Source organism: Heptranchias perlo, unplaced genomic scaffold, assembly GCF_035084215.1.
Source record: "Heptranchias perlo isolate sHepPer1 unplaced genomic scaffold, sHepPer1.hap1 HAP1_SCAFFOLD_63, whole genome shotgun sequence".
NCBI lineage: Eukaryota > Metazoa > Chordata > Chondrichthyes > Hexanchiformes > Hexanchidae > Heptranchias > Heptranchias perlo.
In genome coordinates this window covers 1,036,035-1,059,938 of record NW_027139655.1, presented here as the reverse complement: position 1 = coordinate 1,059,938, position 23,904 = coordinate 1,036,035, and the positions used below count along the sequence as shown (strand labels likewise).

The 23,904-nt window shown below is 45.5% G+C and overlaps 1 non-coding gene across 1 annotated transcript; it reads left to right on the top strand.

Annotated features, from left to right (window-relative positions):
- Positions 1-19,694: 19,694 nt before the first annotated feature.
- trnam-cau (transfer RNA methionine (anticodon CAU)) lies at positions 19,695-19,767 on the top strand. Its single transcript has one exon. It is a non-coding gene; the product is annotated as a tRNA-Met (tRNA).
- Positions 19,768-23,904: the final 4,137 nt, after the last annotated feature.

Below are 23,904 nucleotides of genomic sequence, written 5' to 3'. Positions count from 1 at the left end.
ACCAGTGGAGCAGTGGATTTCGTGTCTAATGACAAATCAGAAGATTGTCTGGACAACTCCGACCTGACTGGATTGTTTTTGCCAACTGTCCATTACTTTATTACTTTAGATAGCTTGCAAGCTAACCTAATTGGCAGTGCTGCCTGGCAGTCTCCACCGTTCGTGCGCTGTTCACACAGCAGGGAGTTCATTACTTTTATTAACTTTGTAAATCCTGAGTTCAATCCACAGAAAATATATCAGGACCTGTTATGCTTTTTTCCATGTCTCACTTCATCTTTCCATCTTTGCTGAACTGCAAAATCAAAAACTTTTGCTTCCTGCAGCACACCAAAAGATTTGCTGCTTCTTGATCTCTTTTTATCGAAGCTTCGGGTTGACGTGGGTTTTGGATTTGCTGAAAACTGACGCCATTTTTTTTTTAGATAATTCCCCAAGGTAAGTAAGTGAGTAGAAAATGCGGGCATCGATCCCGCTATTTCTCGCATGCTAAGCGAGCGCTCTACCATTTGAGCTAATTCCCCAGTTGCGGTGGTAAAATTGCCCTTCACAATAATCGCTTCATACCCGCCTCAAAGCAGTGCCACGAATTGCCCCCTCCCTGAATCTTTTCAACACTGTGCTCCAATCCGCGGTATCGAGTGTTCGCAATTGAGCAACAGCAGAACAGGAAGGCACAGTCATCGTGAATGATGCTGAGAAGAGCCCGAGCCTGCGGAACGCAGACGAGGTCGTCAGAAAAGAACAGCCGCCCGAGCTTGAGGAAACAGCGAGAGCTCTGTCTGTCTGTCGGTCTGACTGACTGATGGAAGACTTATTTGCCTGAAAGTGAGTGCGGTTTGACGTGTTGTTATTCAAAGGCACTCCCTGCTGGTGAGCAGAGGCAAGTGTTCGAGCAAAAAAGCTGTTTTCGTGCAGACACAAAAAGCTTTTTGGTTTAAGAAACGAAAGGAGGTCTCCTGTGCCTCAGCGCCAACATGTTAAGCTGTCGGCTGCCTGTAAATTTAAGAAAGCGGCCTTGATCTAATTGCTGCTTACTCCAAAAGCACACTCTCTTCTTCAACCCAGAATTAAACCAGCAACCTCAGGATGACTATGTTTTGTTTTCGACAACAGTCCTCTCCACTACCAGCTGAGCGATCGAAGGGAAGCAGCAAGGATTGCTCTCTTTGGGCATTGTTCACTGTGCGCCTTTTGACACTCCTGGACTCGTGGAGTCTCGAGGGCATGACCGAGACTGACTCTGTACCTGCTCATACCACAGGTATGTGGGAGTGTGAGCTGCTCCTTACTCTCCAAAACCTGGGCCAGTGCAGCAATGGGTAACGTGTCTAACGACAAATCAGAAGATTGTAGGTTTGATTTCTCGATGGCGCGAAGGTTTCTGCACACCTTTTGTTGTTACAAAATATACTTTATTTCATAAAATTTAAGAATCCACAGAGTTCAAACTAAATACCACAATTTCAAAGCAATACAATTCAAAACAATACAAACCAGATCGTACCCAATATGATCCCAATATTACAATTCAACCACAGTATAAATCTCATAATACATGGTGAACAATAGCACGTGGGATGGCCTTACTCGGTTCCCGTTCCGCATAGAGCCATTGTGTAGGCCGCACCTCGCTTCAGTGCGTCCCGCAGCACGTACTGTTGGACCTTGGAATGAGCCAGTTGACAACACTTGGTCGTGGCCTGTTCCCTCAGCTGGAAGGTCAAGAGGTTTCGGCCAGACCAAAGGGCCTCCTTCACCTAGTTGATGGTCTTCCAGCAGCAGTTGATATCTTTCTCGGTGTGCGTCCCGGGGAACAGCCCGTGGAGCACAGCGTTCTGTGTTACCGAGGTGTTGGGGATGAACCGTAATAGATACCAACGCATCTCACTCCACACCTTCTGCGTGAAGGGGCAGTCCATCAGGAGTTGGATGATGGTTTTGCCGCATTGCAGCTTCGAGTGCAACCCGCGGTGGTGCTGAGATTCTGTGCATGTTGGAAGGACCGCACTGGAAGGCCTTTCTCACCAGCATCCAGGCCACACACCGGTGCCTGTTGGTCAGTTCCGGCGATGTGACGTACTGTCAAACGGCATCGACCGTCTGGTCGAGGAACTGCCCGTTCGGATCCACCCTCTCCTTTCCCCGCAGGACACCCAGAACGTTCAGTGCCGACCACTGTCTTGGGGCTTTGTGGTCAAAGGGGTTCCTCCTCAGGGACTTCTCCACCTGGGACAGGTGGTGGGCGATGGTCCAGCTCGACGGGGAGACCTGCATCTGCTCAGCCAGTGTAGAAACTGAGCACGCAGTGATCATTCCGCAGGCTCGGCCACTTCTCAGAATCATTCTTGATTACTGAGGCTTCCCGTTCTGCTGTTCTGGGAAATGAGTTGGGTCAAGTGGAGCAAGTTTCAATGGGGGAACAATTAGGGAACAGCAATCATAGTATCATGAGGTTTCGATTAGTTATGGACAAGGACAAGGAGCAATCTAAATACTTAATTGCAGGAATGACAATGTCAGTGGGTTGAGATCGGATCTGGCCCGGGTAAATTGGAATCAAAGATTGACAGGCAAAACTGTAATGGAACAATGGGTGGTCTTTAAAGAGGAGATGGTTCAGGTACAGTCTAGGTACATTCCCACGAGTGGGAAAGGTCGGTCACCGAAAGCCAGATCTCCCTGGATGACAAAAGAGATAGAGAGTAAGATGAGGCAGAGAAAGGGGGCTTATGACAGATATCAGGTTGATAATATAAGTGAGAACCAGGATGAATAGAGAAAGTTCAGAGAAGTCAAATGGGAAATAAGAGGGGCAAAGAGAGAATATGCGAATAGACTGGCGGCTCACAAAAAGAGAATCCCAAAGTCTTCTGCAGGAAGATATTATTAAACGGGTAGTAAGAGGAGGGGTGGGGCCGGTTAGCGACCAAAAAGGAGATCCACGCATGGCGGCAGAGGGCATGGCTGAGGCACTAAATGGGTACTTTCCATCTGTCATTACCAAGGAAGAAGATGCTGCCAAAGTCACAGTAAAAGGGGAGGTAGTTGATATACAGGATGGGAGAAAAATTGACAAAGAAGAGGTACTAAAAAGGTTGGCTTTGCTTAAAGTAGATAAGTCACCCGGTACAGATGCGATGCATCCGAGGTTACTGAAGGAAGTAAGGATGGAAATTGCTGAGTTACTGGCCATAATCTTCTAATCATCCTTAGATACGGAGGTGGTGCAAGATGACTGGAGAATTGCAAATGTTACACCCTTGTTCAAAAAAGGGTGCCAGGATAAACCCATCAAATACAGGCCAGTCAGTTTAACTTCGGTGGTGGGTAAGATTTAGAAAAAATAATCAGGGACAAAATTAATAGTCACTTGGACAAGTGTGGATTTATAAAGGGACTAATTGGACAGCACTTTCAAAGAGCTGGCACAGGCACAGTGGGATGAATGGTCTCCTCTTGTTCTGTATTCACTGTGAAATTATGAAACTATGAAGAAAACAACTTCAACGCCATAAACCTGAAACAAAATGGCAGCCAGTAAGGCAGCAATCTGACTAAGGTGAAGGCGGCCATCTTACTGATGCGCAAGGCAACCGACTTACTGATGGGCAAGGCAACCATCTTACCGGCGGACTAATTGGCCGCCATGAAATTTAAACAAAATGGCCGCCCTGATCCTCAGACAAAATGGCCACCAGTAAGGCATCCATCTTACTGAGGGGCAAGGTAGAGCTTGTTTTGGTCAGAGGGACGGAGAGGGCTCATTTGCAGTTCCCGTTAAATCACTTTTGAACTATAGTTAATGATACAAACTGTGTGAGAATGGCACTAGCTGGTGGTTAATGCAAAGACAGCGGTGCAGTGAGGGAATTAAATACCAAAACGTGAACTTCTGTAAAAAAATGGATTAACATTTGTTTATTTGGACGTAATGCTTACGGAGAAGGAGAAGCCAGACATTCAGAGGAAAGGTCAAATGAGCCATTTTTGTGGAGTTTACAATTCTAGCTTCTATTAAATAAATCAGAGTAAAATTGGACTCGATCTGCATGTCGCTCTGATCTGGCATTTGCTTCATTTTTCCATTATTGATATGTTTCTTTAACAGTATTTGTAACAGTAACAGATCAGGAGAGTGCTGAGGGACCCTGCCCAGTTTAGTAACACAGCAGAAGGGTAAAGAGCACATTGTGATTTATTGCAGAATCCAGCAGCTCACTGGGAAAGTTATACATGGTACAGATGGAGGAGCAAAAAGGTGCAAAGTGATTTTACACTTTAATTTGGGGCAATGACTTTTTATCTCCACAAGATTTTGTTTTACGTTTAACTTAATAAGCTGTTTTCATTAAATAAACTTCAGGCACAAACCATGGCGCCATAAGGAAAACAACTATTTGTTATTATTAATACACTGGAAAAATTGAGATTAGAATTTGAACCAAATCTTGTGATTATGCCCGATTTAGAAATGCTTTAACCACAATAAAACAACACATTCTGAATTCCTAAAATGCATAACCGTTTGGAAATCAAATGTCTATCTTAGTCTAAGCCCATAATGAAAGTTATATCCTCATGGTTGGCTCAAGCCTGCCGGGAAGATTCCAGGTATTTTGATGGATAATGTTGTAGTGTAGCGTGTCTTTCTTTTGTATCCAGGTCATCTGCTTCACAGGCAATCTATAAACCCGCATCGAGGCATGAAGGTGGGAGGTATCGAGCAGTCATGGAAATTCCAGGTGAGGTGGTCCTGCTAGGAAGTGAAAGGTGAGATTGAAGCAGTCGTGGTGGATCTGTGTCTCTCCCCACTCAACTTCTGCCCTGCTTCGAAAGGTCTTTTATACACAGAATCACACCTCCGCGACGGTAGCTTGTCAACAATAGTTTCCAACAAATACAACCCATGATTTATTGACACTTCACTTGTTTTCTCTCATGGTTCACAACGTAACCAAGTTAAGTCGGCAGATTTTCAAACAACCTCTAGCCCTCCTGGAACCGTTCTTGTTGCTATGGTGATCTATCCTCCGCTGTGTGATCTTTTACATTGTGTCATTAACAATCCTTTTAACAGTCCTTCCTCCTTTTAATCGTCCCTTTTCTTCTGACATGCTGAAGCCGATTTAGTCTCAGGCTTTCGTTTATCAGATGAATGTTTACTGCTCAGAGCAGCTGGGAAGCTCCTGCAGTAAGTAATGGTCAGGGTCAGGTACACAAGGCTGAGTGACTTTATTGTGCAGCCTCCAGGCATCATCTTTAGAAATGTCAAAATTAAATCCACAAGAGTGTTACCCCAGAACAAACATGAACTCTCTGGCCTGCTTCATCTGCTGCTGTTCTGCTGGTCAGCAATCTCACACATTCCAGGCTGATTACACAGTTTGTTTGTTTATTTAATGCTTTCTGTGTTCTATTCTCACTCCTGTCACGTCATATGTTTGTCCGTCTGTCATTGTGTCTGTCTTCTCTGTTTATGTCGTTTATCTCTATTTATTTTCTGCCTGTTTTTCTGCCTTGTTATTTCCACTTCTGCTTCCACCACTTTGTAATTCTTTGTCAGTTTCTCTCTCTCGTTCTATCCATGTCTGCTTGCTCTCTGTCATTATATATATGCTTTCTTTCACTCGTTCTTTCTCTCTTTATTTTTCTCCTCTTTCTTATAGCTGTCCTTATACCTCTCCTTCTCCGAGTAGCTCTCTCTTTCTCCCTTTTTGTTTTTCTCTCTCTTTCTCTCTGTCTCTCTCTCTCACACACACACCCTCGCTTTGAAGTGAATCTCTCTGAAATTTTCTGCGCTATTTTATTCATTGTATTTATTTTGTCCCTGTGTTCTCTCTCCAAATGTCTCTCTCTTTCTCTCCCTCCCTCCCCTCCCTCTGTCCCTCTCCCTCTCTTCCTCTCCCCCTCTCTCTGTCTCTTTCTCCCTCTTTCTCTAACTCTCTGTCACTCCCCATTTCCCTCCCTCGCTCTCTCCCTTTCCATTTATGTGGACTGCACCCATTCTGATCAGGCCCACTGCAGCTACTTTCATTACCAGCTTTTCAAAATTTGCCCGGTGGCCAATTGCTTGAAGTCCAGCTGAGCTCTTTAGAGACGCCATTTCGAGCAACAATTCATGTGTCGTCTGCAGAGTAAATCCTGCCTCAATCGGTCAGATTGTCAATAAAATATATCAGAATTAGATTCAAGATCATTTAATGGCTCTATGCTGCTCATATAAAATGTAATTTCCTTGCGCCGGGAAGTGCAGGGGATGGAGTATGAAATGGGATTTAGTTCTAGTGCTTGAAACCCTTCAGCTCTTTCTATGATTTCACGAATTTAACAATTAGATTGAGTGGGTATTTCACCGCGTTCTTCAGCTCCTCTCTGAATTTAGTCTGGGTCAGGACATAAATACACGTGTTTGTGCAGGAACTGAGAAGCTGCAGCATCTTTGCTGTGTGATCTGTGAGAAAAACAGGGTCAGTGTAGGAGTAATAATACCGAATGTCTGCAATTCGCACATAAATGTAAAATACAACCCATGTCAGCCATAATAGTATAAAACTGCCCGATATACTGAAGAGTAAAATGATGGATTTCTTTCGGTTCTCCATCTCTGGATCACTCTGATTCTCTCCATTGCTACGGCCCCGGAGTCCCCTGCGGACTCGACTGGACGCTAAAATACGCCTGACAGTCAGGACATTGAGCAGCAAAATCAGACAGAACGGGACACAAGGGGTTAAAATGAGGTGAAACATCTCAAATGCGGCCCATGCGGGGGAAGTACGGAAGCTCGGTTTACTCACACAAAGCCAGGGAACATTATCCATTATAAATCCAGGTTCACATGTAAAGTACCAGGGGACATTCACGAAACAGCCCAGCACACTCACTGTTCCCAGAATCACAGCCGCTGTTCTCTCGGTGCAATATTTAATTATCAGCTTCTCACAACAAATGGCCACAAATCGATCAAAGGTGAAAGCGACTGTGAACCAGACAGAAACATTCGCTGTTACAAAACCCAAGAATATAATAAAACTACACACGGGAGTAATGTCCAGGAATGAAAATGAGAGATACATTAAAGTAATCTGTCTCAATATCGGATCCGCGATAACGACCAGGAGATCGGCCACTGCCATTCCTATCAGGTAGATACTGATGCATTTGGAGAGACCGCACTTTCCTCGGGACAGGATCACAATCGCCACCAAGTTAACTGTAAGGGAGAGAAAAGGAAACAGATAAATTATTGATCAGGCCTGGAGCCAAAGCAGCAGTTTGAGAGGATCTGGGGTGAAATTTCCAGATTTGTTGCTGCATCGAACGGTGGAAAGTGATTGATTGTCCTGGGCAGCGCTTTCGGGTGGAGAGATGTTTTTTAAAATAAAGTGAGCACCGGATCCAGTGGAACGACCGAGTGAGGGCACAGTGCCGGTGGAAAGGTAGAAGGGCATTTAGACACCGGGAATCCAGCGGATTAAAGCCAGATTTGGGCTCCAGACGGAGAGGGAAAGAGAGCGATCTGTCGGTAAGGTGAGGGGACAGGGGGATGTGCAGCTGGTTTCTTGCTCTGGGTTGAGAGAGCCGACATGGGCTGGCACGAAACGGGAAAGGCAGCTGGAGACGGTGCCAGTGAGTAAGATTGGGAGGGAGACAACGAATCGGACATGTAGTGGCTGGAGGGGAGTCAGGAGCAGAAGATTTGGGAAAGTGGATAAACTGAAGCAACGGATGAGGAGACAGAGGATTCAATGCAGTGAGAGGAGAGGCTGGAATTCACAGTGAGAGACTGAAGCAGAGTGTTAGAGGAAATCTAATCTCTTGGTCCCACGAACACAATCCAAATAATACATTCAACAGTTCATTTCTGTGGTTATTGGTGTCAGGGAACCTCTGGTGGCTTTCAAATTTGTTCAACAAATTTACTTTGCACATTCATTTAAAATTATATTTAAAATTATTAATTAAATCAAACTCCTTGCTTTAACGTACTGTATCCAAATCATTATTTATGATCGAGACATTTCTGATTCTATTCTTTTAGCAAATTCTAATTATGTTTAGTGTTAAGTTGGAAAACAAGGAACATTCGCAAAAACAGACTGAGGACCTGACAGGGATATAAACATGAGGAGCGAGTCCCACAATAAAAACTCACCCAATCTGACCACATCATAATAACACCTTCAAATCACATTTTCTCTGTTTAATTGTACTGGAAGTTTCAGCAGTTCATTCTGATGAATTATTCACACCACAGCCTCTAACGTTGCCTCTCAGTCGCCCTCTCTATCACTCACTCTACTCTCTTTCTCAAGTCCATTTTCATATCCGATTAAATCCTATCATCCTGTGCCTGCATTCTGTTCACCAGCCCCGTGTTCCACCGATCATATTCTCAGTCAGTTTGTTAAATAGCAAAGCCTCTGTAGAATAGTTTAATGTTTCCATATATCATTCAAGTACCACCTGTTCACGCACACTGTTCACTTCATCTACCAATCATGGAATGAACAGAGTCGAATGCCTCTTCCAGACAGATCTTTCAATAATTGATATTCCTTCTGCTGTAATTATAAAGTTAAGGGATAGATGGCGGGACTGTTCAATTAACAAGACGCTAATATCAGACTTATCATCTACAGATAGATAGAAGGGCTCCTGATTCCAGGAGATACAGTGCAAACTACGAACATACGAATTAAGAGCAGGACTAGGCCATTCGGCCCCTCGAGCCTGCTCTGCCATTTGTTAAGATCATGGCTGATTGTGACCTCAACCCTACTTTCCGGTCTACCTACTATAACCTTTGACTCCCTTGTTAATCAGGAATCGATCGAACTCAGCCTGAAAAATATTCAATGATCCTGCCTCCAGCGCTCTCTGGGGAAGAGAGTTCCACAGACTCACGATCCTCTGACAGAAAAAAATTCTCCTCATCTCTGTCTTAAATGCGAGACCCTTATTTTTAAACTGTGCACCCTAGTTCTAGTCTCTCCCACAAGGAGAATCATTCTCTCAGCATCTACGCCTTGCATTCCCATCTGGATCTCATATGTTTCAGTAAGAGGACCTCTCACTCTACTAAACTCCACTTCATACAGGCCCAACTTGTCCAACCTTTCCTCATAAGATAACCCCCTCATCCCAGGAATCAGTCGAGTGAACTTTCTCGGAACCGTCTCCAAAGCAATTATGTCCTTTCATAAATAAGGAGACCAAAACTGCACGCAATATTCTAGATGTCGTTTCACCAATGCCCTGAACAACTGGAGCAAAACATCTCTACTTTTATATTCCATTCCCCTTGAATAAATGACAAAATTCCATTTGCCTTCCTAATCACTTGCTGTACCTGCATACTAACTTTTTGTGATTCATGTACTAGGACACCCAGATCGCTCTGTACCTCAGAGTTCTGCAATCTCTCACCATTTAAATAATATACAGCTTTTCTATTCCTCCTGCCAAAGTGGACAAGTTTACATTTTCCCACATTATACTCCATTTGCCAAATTTTCCCCCACTGACTTAACCTATCTGTATCCCTTTGCAGATTCCTTACGTCCTCTTCACAACTTACTTTCCTCCCTTCATTTGTATCATCAGAAAATTTAGCAACCATACATTCGGTCCCTTCATCCAAGTCATTAATACAACATAATATCAAAACATTTCATTTTACAGTGAAGTCCAGTGACAGTCAGTGAATTCATCCACAGTGAAGCAGAGAAGGAGATGTGAAAGAGTCAGCAGAAAACTCAGTTCAGTAAACAGACATCTGAAGCGGCGTCAGATACACACATAATGAAATAATATTTCATAATTGTGATAACCAATAAATACATTGAAATCCCAGTTAAACTGAAGCATGTTATTGGGGATGGAAGACATGCGCTGCCTCCTTGTAACACTGAGACCGTGAGCTGTCTCATTATCAATCACTGAAAACACAATGATGAAAACATATTCCAGGACAGGATAGTTCCACAACAAGAAATTGTTATCAACTCCTGATGGTCTGATACCAACTCTTAGCCCAGACATCTGATTCCAATACATTCAGTACAGAGAATAATCCAGTAACAATGCCAGTGATGGTTATACAAAGTTCATTACAGATATAATGCAGCTCCTACAAGACCGAAAGAGCAGAGACTTAACACATTCCATCATTCAATCGATAGAACAGAACAGGTGACTGTGTAAAACATGCAGGGAGAAAAAACAATTTTCCAAATACAGCAGCAGAGTCTCAACACCGATTGACACCATTAACAGATGAGATAACGGCATACCCAGAACACCAATGGCTGCAAGAGCAGGATAATAAATGCGTTCTATCTGAATTATTACTGGATATTCCATTTCTGTGAGAAGCACTGACTTCTGTTGGCCTGGGAACCAAAACTCCAGCAAGCACTCTGAGCTGATCCATTCCAACAAGCCCTGATTTATACAGGGGATAAGTCTCCACTGACACGGTTATACTCCTGATCATTGCTATTAGTTACAGTCAGTTTAACAAACACATTACATCAGCAGCTTTGACTCCGTTGTAAATAATGTGGTGGATATAACACAAACATCTCAAAGTCCAGGACATTATTTTAATCAGCCCTCTCTCAAGGAATAAAGTTTAAATCTGTTCTCAATCAGGACTGATTCAACAAGAATGCGCGGGTCCATTTACAGCTTTTATATAATTGTATTGACCATGTTCAATCCTGGTGATTCATTTATAAATGTTACAGATTCTCCGCAGTGTAGACTGAATCCAGGGACACAAGCAGACCCGTTTCACTCTGTTCCTGCAGTTTCCCAGTAAAAATAGGAATTGTGAGTCTCTGACACCAGGAGAGTTCAATGCCAGGTTGAAGATTGCAGCCCAGAAATGACTATGGGTGATATGCGGTGACGGACACTGAACGTGTCCCATTGACATTCCTCTCTCCGCTATTTTACTGCAGATTTATACCGTTTATTCTACTTTGGTTAACGGCTCGAGTAAAATTGGTCCCATGTAAAACCGAGCTGAGCTCATGACCCGATTTGACCTCCAGCACAAAGGCCCAGTGATTCCATCACCCGCCTCCATTTTTTCCTCAACCAATTGCCATTGAAACCCTCATCAATGCGTCTGTCCCCTCCAGACTCCATTCCTCCAATGCACTCCTGGCCGGCCACTCAACCTCCACCTTCCATAAACGTGAGCTCGTCCAAAATTCTGTTGTCTCTGTCCAACTAGCACAAGGTCCTGCTCGGCCTCAGTAATCCTCAGTGACTTCCTATCCCACATCCATTACATTTATAATTCTCATCCTTGGGTTTAAGACCCTCCTTGGCCCAACCCTCCCCATCTCCACACCGACAGCAAACCCACCCTTCGCCTCCTCATCCATCGGACACTGGCCTCTTTTGGTGGGACTACCCTCACTTGGTTCCACACACCTATCTGGTCAGAGCCAGGAGAAGCTTCTCTTCCCACCCTATCACCGTTATCTCTGATGTTTCTAAAGGTTCAATACTTGACTCCCTCCTCTTCCTCATCTACATGCTGCCCTTTGGTGACACAGTCCGCAGGCATGGACCAGCTTTCAGATGGACGCTGACAAAACCACCGCCTCTCTTGACCCTTCCAATATCTTTGTGTTGTCAGGCCCACATTCTGTTTTAGATGAGCCACAATTTCCTCCAGGTAAAAATTGGGAAGTCATGATCTTTGGCGCCAAAATCTCTGTCCTTGCCACAGATTCTATTCCCATCGCTGGCATTTTGATTGGTGAGCGGCTCACCAATCATTAAATCCCTTACTGACCTGCATTGGATCTCAGTCTCCAAAGCCTGTCGTATATTTTAATTTTTACTGACATTTTAATCTATCGGGGCCTCACCCCTCCCTATCTCTGTAACCTCCTCCAGTCAGACACCCCATCCCAAACACTCTGCTCCTCCACCTGTGGTCGCTTGTGCATCCGCAGTCCATTTGCCCCACATTTGACAGCCGTGCCGACAGCCATATCCACGTTCCAGAAAGCACCACCTGAGCCCCTCCATCTCCCTCTCCGCCTTTCAGGTGTCAGACGTGGCTCAGTCGTCGCAGTCTCGCCTCTGAGTTAGAAGGTTGTGAATGCAAGTTCAACTCCAGAGACTTGAACACATAATCCGGGCAGACACAACAGTGTCATTCTGAGGGAGCTTTGTCCTGTTGGAGGGTAAGTACTGAGGGAGTGCTGCACTGTCGGAGGGTCAGTACTGAGTGAGTGTTTCACTGTCGCAGGGTCAGTACTGAGGGAGTGCTGCACTGTCGAAGGGGTAGTATTGAGGAAGTGCTGCACTGTTGTGGATGCCGCCTTCCCAGGTAGATGTAAAAGATCCCACAGCACTATTCGAAAAAGTGCAGGCGAGTTCTCCCCGGTGTTCTGGGCAATATTTTTCCCTCACGAACATCACTAAAATCGATTTTCTGGTCATTCATCTCATTGCAGTATGTGGGATCTTGCTGTGTATAAATTGGCTGCAGCGTTTCCAACATTACTACAGTGACTACACTTCAAAATCAGAGAATCATGGAATGGTTACAGTGCAGTCGGAGGACATTCAGCCTATCGATCCCGTGCCGGCTCTTTGCAAGAGCAATCCAGTTAGTCCCAATCCCCCGCTGTACCCCATAGCCCTGCAAAGTTTTTCAATTCAAGTATTTATCCAATTCCTTTTTGAAGGCAATGATTGAATGTGATTCCACTACCCTTTCAGGCAGCGCATTCCAGAACATAACAACTCGCTGTGCAAAAAAAAGGTTTTCCTCATGTCGTCTTTTGTTATTTTGCCAATCACCTGAAATGATTTTGAACGCTTCTATCAAATCACCTCATTACCTTCTCTGCTCTAAGAAGAACAATCTCAGCTTCTCCAGACTCTCCACGTAACTGAAGTCCCTCATCCCTGGAACCATTGTAGTAAATCTTTTCTGCACCCTCTCTATCTTCTTCACATCCTTCCTAAAGTGTGGTGCCCAGAATTGGACACAATACTCCAGTTGTGGTCGAACCAGTGTTTTATAAAGGTTCCACAGAACTTCCTTGCTTTAGTACTCGATGTCTTTATTTATAAAGCCCTTGACGCCACCTGCTTTTTTAACCGATTTCTCAAACTATCCTGCCACCTTCAAAGATTTGTGCACATATACCCCCAGGTCTCTCTGTTCCTGCATCCCCTTTAGAATTGTACCATTTAGTTTGTATTACTTCTCCTCTTCCTGCCAAAATGTATTACTTCGCACTTCTCTGCGTTAATTTCATCTGCCACGTGTCCGCCCATTCCACCAGCCTGTCTCTGTCCTCTTGAAATCTATCACTATCCGACTCACTGTTCACTACACTTCCAATTTTTGAGCCATCTGCAAATTTTGAAATTGTGCACTGTGCACCCAATTCCAAGTCATTGATATATATTAAGAAAAGCATTGTTCCTGATACCAACCCCTGGGGAACACTTCCTCCAGTCTGAAGATCAACCGTTCACCACCACTCTCTGTTTACTGTCACTGAGCCAATTTCGTATCCATGCATCTTTAAGTCCTTGGGCTTCAATTCTGCTGGCAAGCCTTTATGTGAAACATTATCAAACAACTTTTAAAAATCCATATACACATCAACTGCATTGCCCTCATCAACCCTCTATTACCTCATCAAAAAAAAACTCAGTCAAGTTAGTTAAACACGATTTGCCTTCAACAAATTCGTGCTGGTTTTCCTTTACTAATCTACACTCTTCCAAGTGACTATTAATGTTGTCTCGGATTATCGATTCTAAAAGCTTCTCCACCACCGAGGTTAAACTGACTGGCCAGTAGTTGCCGTGTTTATCCTTACACCCTTTTTAAAATAAGGGTGTAACATTTGCTATTCTCCGGTCCTCGGGCACCACCCCCATATCTAAGGATGATTGGAAGATTATGGCCAGAACTGTGCAATTTCCACCCTTACTTCCCTCAGAATCTTGGATGCATCCCAGCCGGACCGGGTGACTTATTTATTTAAGTACAGCCAGCCTTTCTTGCAATTCCTCTATCAATTTTTAGCATATCCAGTATCTCAACTACCTCCCTTTTTCTGTATCTTGGCAGCATCTTCTTCCTTGGTAACGACACAGGCAAAGTACTCATTTAGTACCTCAGCTAGGACGCAGGGAGTTAGCATAACATTTAGAGCCAGGATGTGCAGGAGTCAAATTAAGAAATCCTTCTACGCACAAAGGGTGGGAGAAGTTTGGAATACTCCTCTGCAAACGGTAGTTGATTCCAGCTCAATCCAGAATTCTAAATCTGAGATTGATGGATTTCTGTGAACCAAGGGTATTAAGGGATATGGGGCTAAGGCGGGTATATGGAGTTAGATCACAGGTCCACCCTGATCTGATCGAGTGACAGAAAAGTCTCGAGGAGCAAAATGCCACCGCCACTGGCTGTCTCCTGATATGTGCCAGCTTCTCCTGCAAGAAAGCGGGTGATGTTCCTATCATGGTTGAATAGCTGCCAGTGTGTGTGGCCTGAGAGTTTTGTGTGTGCTGCTTGCAACGGTGGCAATGTGTAAGGGTGAGAGGGTTGAGTACTGATGGAAAGAATTTGTTGGTATGTGGGTGATGGGGGGTGTCGTGCGTGGAGCAATGGGTGCGGCTAGTGGTGTAGTTGGTAGGAGGCGCTACTTGACAGTTGAGCTCACTCATCTTGACCACTCATGTCAAAGCATTGAACTTCTTCCTGTACTGCATCCATGTCCATGATGCTGTGCACCTGGGATTGACCTCATCCCCGACTGCCTCCCACTACCTTTTGGGTGTATGTCTGGAGGACCTCTTGCCCACTGCGGATATAGGATGTCCCTCCTTCAGTCCACCTCTTACACCAAGGCCTCTGGTGAATCAGCAGAGAACCTTGGTGCACGGAGTCTCAGGCCGGCAGATTGAGGAGGTCTGGCCTGCAGATTGGAGGATGTGGGATTTACTGGTGTGCAACCTTTATTCAATATTTTAAATTCACTCATCAGTATTTAAAAATAGGGATGGGACTTGCTTCTGTGCTTTACATGTGCGATGTCTGATCTCCATTCAGACTCCGTGCAGACATCAGGCTGTTATATTCAGCAAATAACAGGCACCAGCTACCTTTAAAAGATTTCTAACAGACAGCCTGCCTTTAAGAGATAGGAGCTTCCCCCTGCTGGTGGAAAGTGCGAATTGCATGGAATCCTCGTTCAACGCTGATTGCCAACGCAGATTGCAGGTGAGTCCTCAGGGCTGACGAAAATCTCGTCCTGCCTGCGCAGGGCCCATTGGGCGCGGGGTAATAGCGGATCGTGCTGCTCCCGCCCAAAAACAGGTCCTATCCAATTTCCCCACTCAGTGTCCAGGTAACATTCCAGTAAATCTGCGTTGCACTCCCAAGGCCAATGTGACCTTCCTAAAGTGTAGTACCCACAACTGAACATAGTACTCCAGGTGTGGTCTAACGAGGGCTTTGTACAGTTGTCGTATAACTTCGACCCCATCGTATTATGGTCCTCTAGATATAAAGGCCAGCATCCCATTATCCTTTATTGATTATTTTCTGTGCATGTCCATGATATTTTAATGATCTATACACATGGACCTCTAAGTCTCTTGTGATTTTGTGATTTCCGTTCCCACTGCTGTTTCCCTGCACCAGTTACAAAGTACAGTCCTGGTCCCACTGCTGCTGAGACCCTGTGCTTCTGCCATCTCAAGCCTTCATTTCTCCAACACTCTCGTCACCTCACATATTTAAATTAGCCGAGCTAGGAAATACCACCTGGAATCACATAGCCTTACCCTAATATCGCTCGGTGTGACCTGTCCATTTAAAGGGGCATCACCCTGTCATCTCACGGTGTGACCCGTCCGGTTAAAGGGGCCTCATCCTGAGATCTAACGTTGTGACACATCCAGCTAAAGGGACTTCACCTCATGATTTCACGGTGTGACACATCCAGTTCAAGCGGTCTCACCCTGAGATCTCACGGTGTGACCCATTCAGTTAAAGGGGCCTCACCCTGAGATCTAACGTTGTAACTCGTCCAGTTAAATGGACCTCACCCTGAGATCTGACGTAGTGACTCGTCCAGTTAAAGGGACTTCACCCCGTGATCTCACGATGTGACCCATCCAGTTAAAGCAGTCTCACCCTGAGATCTCACCGTGTGACCCGTCCGGTTCAAGAGGCTTCACCCTCTGACCTCACGGTTTGACCCGTCCAGTTAAATGAGCCTCACCCTCTGATCTCACGGTTTGACCCGTCCAGTTAAAGGGACGAGAGAGAGACAGAGGAAATTGTCCCAGATCCAGAAAAGCATGCAGGATCTGCTCCAGCTGCAGTCGATGGGGATCGATGTAGGGGAGGAACTCAGGGAGTTGAAGGGCCAGCAAGTCTCGATCTTCACCTCCGAGGCCTCGAAGATCACCTTTCGGTCCCGAGTCCACTCCGTGCAGCAGGGCGAGAAGTGTTCGCGTTTCGTCGTCCAGAAGCTGCACAGAGAGACCTCTGGTGATCAGCAGCCTGAAGGAGGAAGACGGCTCGGTGACGCCTTTACAGACCGACATACTGAGGATCAGCAAATCTTTATATGCCGGGCTGTATGACGCAAAGCTCAGAGACACCATGGCCTCCCAACCCTTCCTGTCCTCTATTACGGAGGTCTTAGATGACGGCGAGCGGGAGAGCCTCGATCGGACATTGACCTTGGAGAAGCTGACAAAGGCCGTCCGGTCCTTCGAGAAGAGTAGAACTCCGGGGAGTTCTACTCTTCTCGAAGGTTTACCGGTTGAGTTGCACTCGGCTCTGTGGGATTAGATTGGCCCAGAGCTACTGGATGTGTACGGGGGTATGCTTCTGACAGGCAGCATTTCAGAGTCCATGAGGAAAGGCATCATCACTGTCATCTACAAGCAAAAGAGGGAGAGGGGGAAATCAAAAATTGGCGACCCATTTCCTTGCTAAATGTCAACTACAAGATTCTGTCGAAGGCCATCGCCAACAGGCTCGAGTCCGCTCTGGAGCAGGTGATCCACCCGGATCAGACCTGTACTGTACCCGGCAGGAAGGTCTCTGATAGCCTGGTACTGTCTAGTTATACGATCGTCTCCATGTCGGAAAGGGGGTGAACACCTGCCTCATCAGCCTAGACTTGGACAAGGCCTTTGACAGAATATCCCACACATACATGATGGACGTGCTGTCCAAAATGGGCTTTGGGGAGGAAATGTTCAATTGGACCTGACTGCGCAGTGCTAATCAATGAGCGGGAGTCGGAGAGTTTTCTGATCAGATTTGGAGTCAGGCAGGGTTGTCTTCCCTCCATGGTCTTGTTCATATGTGGTATCGAGACGTTTGCCCCGTCCGTCAGGAAGGACACAAGTATCAGGGGGATGACGATCCCAGGCAGCGGAAGCTTTCAGATTACGGCCGCCCGTACATGGATGACGTCACTGTCTTTTGCTCCGATCAGCAGTCGGTCCACAGATTGATGGGCGTCTGCGATCGTTTCGAACTGGCCTCGGTGTCCAGAGTTAACTACAGTAAGGGTGAGGCCATGTTCTATGGCAGGTGGGAGACCCGATCCTTTGTCCCCTTCACCGTCAGGTCTGACGAACTGATGGTACTTGCGAGCTGGTTCAGTGGGGCCCAGGCCTCCATCAAGAAATGGGAGGAGCGGTTCACCAAAGCGAAACAGAAGCTTGGTATGTTGGGGGGACGCTGTCTCTCTCAATAACGGGCAGAAACCTGGTGATAACGTGTGAGGTACTCGCGGTGTTGCTCTACATGGCCCAGGTCTGGCCCATTCCCCACAACTCCGTCACCACAGTCACCCGAGCTATCTTCCACTTTGTCTGCAGGTCCAAGGTAGAACGCGCCCACAGGGACACCATGTAGAAATCTCCAGACAAAGGGGACAGAAGCGTCACCAATGCTGCCCTTTTCCTGATGGCCAGCTTTGTTTGTGGCTGCCTCAGGGTGTGTGTAGAGCCCCGGTACACAAACATCAAGTGTCTCTACGTGCTGAGCTGCTACCTGTCCAAAACATTGAGAAAACTGGGTCTGGCCATGCTAGCCGAGGAGACGGATGACGTCCCGTCCAGCTCGACCACCCCACCCTACCTGTCCCAGGTGCAGAAGATCCTGAGGAGAAACCACTTCGACCACAAGGCCGTCAGACAGTGGTCGACGAGGAACGTTCTGGGGGTCCTGCAGGAAAAGGAGAGGATGAATCCGATCGGGCAGTTCCCCGACCAGACGGTCGATGCCATTTGGCAGAACATCTCGTCGCCGGAACTGACCAACAGGCACCAGGATGTGGGCTGGAGGGTGGTGAGATCCGCGCTCCCAGTGTGGGCATTCCAACATGGACAAATTCTCAGCACCACCTCGAGCTGCCTTCAAGGCTGCAACGGGGATGAGACCATCGTCCGTCTCCTGATGGATTGGTCCTTCACGCAGAATATGTGGAGAGAAATGCGTTGGTCTCTGTCCCAGTTCATCCCCAACAACTCGGTCACACAGGACGCTGTGCTCTATGGGCTGTTCCCCGGGACGGACACCGAGACAGATATCAACAGCTGCTGGAAGGCCATCAACTTGGTGAAGGAGGCCCTTTGGTCCTCCCGAAACCTTCTGGTCTCCCAGCTGAAGGAGCGGTCCACGACCGAGTGTTGCCGACTGACACACTCCAAGGTCCAGGGGAATGTGCTGCGGGATGCACTGAGGCGCGGTGCGGCCTATGCAAGGGCTCTATGGGGAAAGAGCACCGTGTAAAGCCATCCCACCTTTTATTATACAGAATGTATTTAAAGACATGTACTGTGTATTGTATTGAAATAATGGGATCATAGTGTGTGCGATCTGTTTTGTATTGTTTTGAATTGAAATTGTGACTTTTACCCTGAACTTTATGTATCCTTAAATTTTATGAAATAAAGTATATTTTGAAAATAAAAAAGCATTGCTGCTCAAATGCATTCCTTTGATCAGCGAGAGACCTGTCCGAAAGACTGACAGAAGTCTTTTTTTGCCTGAAAGTGATGTCCGGTTTGACGTGTTGTTGCTCAAAGGCACTCCCTGCTGGTGAGCAGAGGCAAATGCTCGAGCAAAACAGCTTCAAGGTTTGAGAAAGGAAAAGCGCCAACATTTTAAGCAGCAAACAGTCTGTAAAGTTAAGAGAGCGGCCTTGAGCTCAATACCGCTTAATCCAAAAGCACGTTCGTTATTTTGAGCCAGAATTAAACCAACGATTTAAGAGTGATTTTGCTTTCAAGTTTTAATCTCTACAAGTTTTCCACACGACCAGCTGAGCTCTCGAAGGGAAACAGCAAAGGTCCCTCTCTTTGGTGATTGTTCACCGTGTGCCTTTTGACACTCCCGGACTCGTGGAGTCGCGTGGGCATGACCGAGACTGACTCGGTACCTGCTCATACCGCAGCGCTGTGAGCGTGTGAGCTCCGACTTACTCGACACACCTTTGGCCAGTCGAGCAATGGGGAACGTGTCTGACCAAAATTCAGAAGATTGTTGGTTCGATTTCCACCTGGATGGAGAGTTTTTGCAAACTGCCGATTAGTTTATGATTTTACACCTTGCAAACTGTCCTACTTGATAGTGCTGCCTGGATCATTATACATCAAGTGCCTTCTTAGCGCAGTTGGCAGCGCGTCAGTCTCATAATCTGAAGGTCCTGAGTTCAATCCTCAGAGAAGGCATCATTAAGCTTTTTTTTTCCATCTTTGCTCAAGACCAAAATCAAGAATTTTTGCTTCCTGCAGCACACAAAAAGATTAGCTGCCCCTTGACCTCTCTGTACAGTAGCACGCAGTGAAGCTTAAGAAGCACATGGACCATGGACTCGTTGAAAACTGACGCCACTTTTGTTTCTGGACAATTGACGCAAGTCAAAAGGTGAGTGGATAATTCAAGAATCTATCCTGCTATCTTTCACATGCTCAACGAGCACTCGACTTGAATCATAGAAAGATTACAGCACGATGGCCGAATGATCTCCTCTTGTGGACAAACATAATACGATGATACTCAGTGTCGTCAGACGGAAAAGCAACACATTCCAAATAAGAGCAGAGAGAGGAAACTCGTCTAACAGCATAACAGCACGGTGAGATATTGTATTTGAGAAGGATGAGGAGGGATAGTTTATCATGGTGGTCGTCGCATAGGGTATCATTTGTGAGTTGATAAGGACCATTTCATGCTGCGACTGGGGCGGAAACCGAATTGGAGAAATTCAGCCCGGGCGCGGCCCCATCGTGCCCGGTGAGACGGAGGGAGGGGCGGGTGGAAGTGTCAGAGCTGGGGCTCAATGGTGGAAGCAGCATAAAAGTTTAAAACGGTACTCGCCCAACGTGGGGCTCAAACCCACTACCCTGAGAGTTTTTAAAGAAAAGACGGAGCAGCCACTGTCTGTATCTCTTGCTGCACGTGAAACAACACATTCCAAATACGAGCAGAGAGAGGACACCATTCAGTTGCCCATTGTGTTCAGTAAAATATCATCGGTTTCTGTAGTGTAGCGGTTATCACGTTTGCTTTACACGCAAAAAGTCTCTGGTTTGATCCTGGGCGGAAACGTTATTTTGAAACTTGGTCTCCATGAACATCCAGATCGAATTTCTTCTCGTGTCAAAAAGGGAGACAGTGGCTGCTCCCTTATTCTTTGTAAGCTGCATCTTTTACTTCATTGAACAGATAAATCTGAGTGAGAGAAAACTGATTCTCAGTGACGCTCATTTCAAGTTTTATTCCCTTTTAATCTGGAAGGATATATGGGCTTTGGACAGAGTGGCTTTTGAAAGGAGTTAGTGGGGTGGGATCGACAAACCTTTTCCACTGGTGGGGGACAAGGGAACCGAACCAACCATCTACCAAGTTCTCCTGAATTGCAAGTTGCAACGGGAAACCGGTCAAAAAAAGCCCTTTCATTGACCATGGAGGTTTCGACAATTTTCTGATAACAAAGAGCTCAATCTATTTCTCTTGTCTATTTCCAGATGTTTCCGGATACTGTCTGCATCTCTGCCCTGTGTTTATCTCACTATGTGTCCACCTGCAGGGTGGTTTTTGAACGAAGACGTGTGTTTTTCTTCTGTTCGTTCCATTAAATAAATGAGATCATCAGGTGCTTCCCTCCCTGACACTGGGGAACCAGAGGCAGACTTCAGAGTAGGGTTCTGTTAATTGTGAAGACGCAAAGAAAACATTAATTGCAGAATTATACAAACCATCTCAAAGGGAAAAAAAACTGTGACCCTGACGTGATTTGCACACGCAATCTTCTAATCTGGAGTCAGACGCGCTACCGTTGCGCCACGAGACCTGGCTGCTACAATGGGCGTTTGTTTCTATCAATGTTTCTCAAGCACCACTTCATAGCTTCCAGATTGGTGGAATGGGTTGGCTTTCAAATCCCCGCCCACCCCCACCGGATGTCAGGCAGCATCAGAAGTTTCCTTCACCTGTCAGCGGCAGCATGGCGCTCGCTTCCATCGCCTGCTGTCAGCGGACTGCAGCAAATCCAATCACATTCATCCTGCACCCAGAATTAACACATCACAGGAAAAGGATGTGGGAAACTGCTCAAGATACATAACAGGAGGGGAAACTTCTGAAAAACACTTAGACTTTCGGTGTTGAGACGTCGATTAGAACTGCAAAAAAGAACGTGTGAAAATATAAACTATGCGTGTGATGTTTATACATGTAGGAAACTGCTCAAAATACATAACAGGATGGGAAGCTTCTGAAAAACACGTGGACTTTCGTTGTTTGGACATTGGTTAGAATTGCAAAAAAAGAACGTGTTAAAATAAAATCTATGGGTGTGATGTTTATATATAAAGTGAATGTTTGTTCGCGGATTTCTCCCATTACTGTCGCAACTATGGGTTGTTAATCCATCAACAATAACTTCCGCTTGATTTTAGCCCGAGTCTTCAACATTACATTCAACAATATTATTATTATAATATAACTGTCTACAGATCACATTAATGACAAGCAATCAACACAACCTGACCTCTCTGCGAATCCAGGTCGATCAGACCTGACCTTTGCGGATTGCCTGTGGCAATGGACTTCTGACTGTCCCCTATTGAGAGCTCCAACATTTGAGAAGGGAACATGCTCTATCTGTATACGATTCGGCTGCATTGTTCTGTACATAATCACCACTGATCTTTACTCATGGTCGTAAACCATCCCACTTTGCTGACTCTCAGAACCCACCAAAGATTGTTTCATGTCTTAGTGTTTATTTCGCCTTTCTCCGTCATCAGGTTTTGGATGCCTTTACTAGGTTAGCACAACCTGGAGTTCAGGTGTCCAGGACACCTAAGTTTCTCTGGATATCAACGTTTATTAGTTTCTAACAATTTCAAAAAGATTCTGTTTTTCTGTTCTTCCTACCAAAGTGAATAACCTCACATTTCCCCACATTATACTCCATCAGCCACCTTCTTGCCCACGCACTGAACCTGTCTCTATCCCTTTGCAGACTCTTTGTGTCCTCCTCACATCTTACTTTCCCACCTAGCTTTGTATCATCAGCAAACTTGGATACATTACACTCGATCCCTTCATCAAATCATTAAAAGTCTTCGATAGGCATATAAATAGAATTGGAAATAGGATTGAAAGATTATGGCCAGGGCCTTTGCAATTTACACCCTTACTTCCCTCAGCAACCGAGGATGTAACCCATTCGCACCAGGTGACTTATCCACTTTCAGGACAGCCAGCCTTTCTAGTATCTCCTCTTTATCAATTTTCACCCCATCCAGTATCTCAACTACCTCCCCTTTTCCGGTGATTTAAGCAGCGTTTTCTTCCTCGGTAAATACAGATGCAAAATACTCATTTAGTACCTCAGTCATGCTCTATGCCTTCATGCGTAGTAAGAGGAGTGGTAAGACCAATTTGGGACCAAAAAGGAGATCTACGCATGAAGGCATAGGGCATGGCTGAGGTACTAAATGAGTATTTTGCATCTGTCTTTACCGAGGAAGAAAATGCTGCCTAAATCACAGTAAAATGGAAGGTAGTTGAGATACTGGATGGGGTGAAAATTGATAAAGAGGAGATACTAGAAAGGCTGGCTGTACTTAAAGTAGATAAGTCACCTGGTCCGAATGGGATGCATCTTCGGTTGCTGAGGGAAGTAAGGGTGTAAATTGCAGAGGTCCTGGCCATAATCTTTCAATCCTCCTTAGATAGAGGGTTTGGTGCCAGAGAACTGGAGAATTGCAGATGTTACACCCTTTTTCAAAAAAGTGTGTAAGGATAAACCCAGCAACTACAGGCCAGTCAGTTGAACCACGATGGTGGGAAGCTTTTAGAAATGATAATCTGGGACAAAATTAACAGTCATTTGGACAAGTGTGGATTGATAATAGAAAGCCACTGTGGATTTGTTAAAGGCAATTCGTGATTGAGATTTGTGATAAGTTAACAGAGAGGTTTGATGAGGACAATATGGTTAATGTTGTCTAAATGGCCGTTCAAAAGGCGTTTGATAAAGTGCCACAAAATAGGCTTGTCAAAAGGGGCGACAGTGGCTGCTCCCTTATTCTTTAAAAGCCCACAGATAACTTTGAGTGAGCGAAAACTGATCCACAGTGACGCTTATTTCAAGTTTATACCCTTTTAATCTGAAAGGATATATTGGCCTTGGAAGGAGTGCAGCACAGATTCACCAGATTGTTACCAGGATGCAATGCGTTAAATTATGAGAAGATGTTCTTTCAACGAGGCTTAAAATCACACAAGTCACACTGCAAAAAGTTTTCATTTTTGATACATACATTAATGACCTGGTCTTTGGTACACAGGGA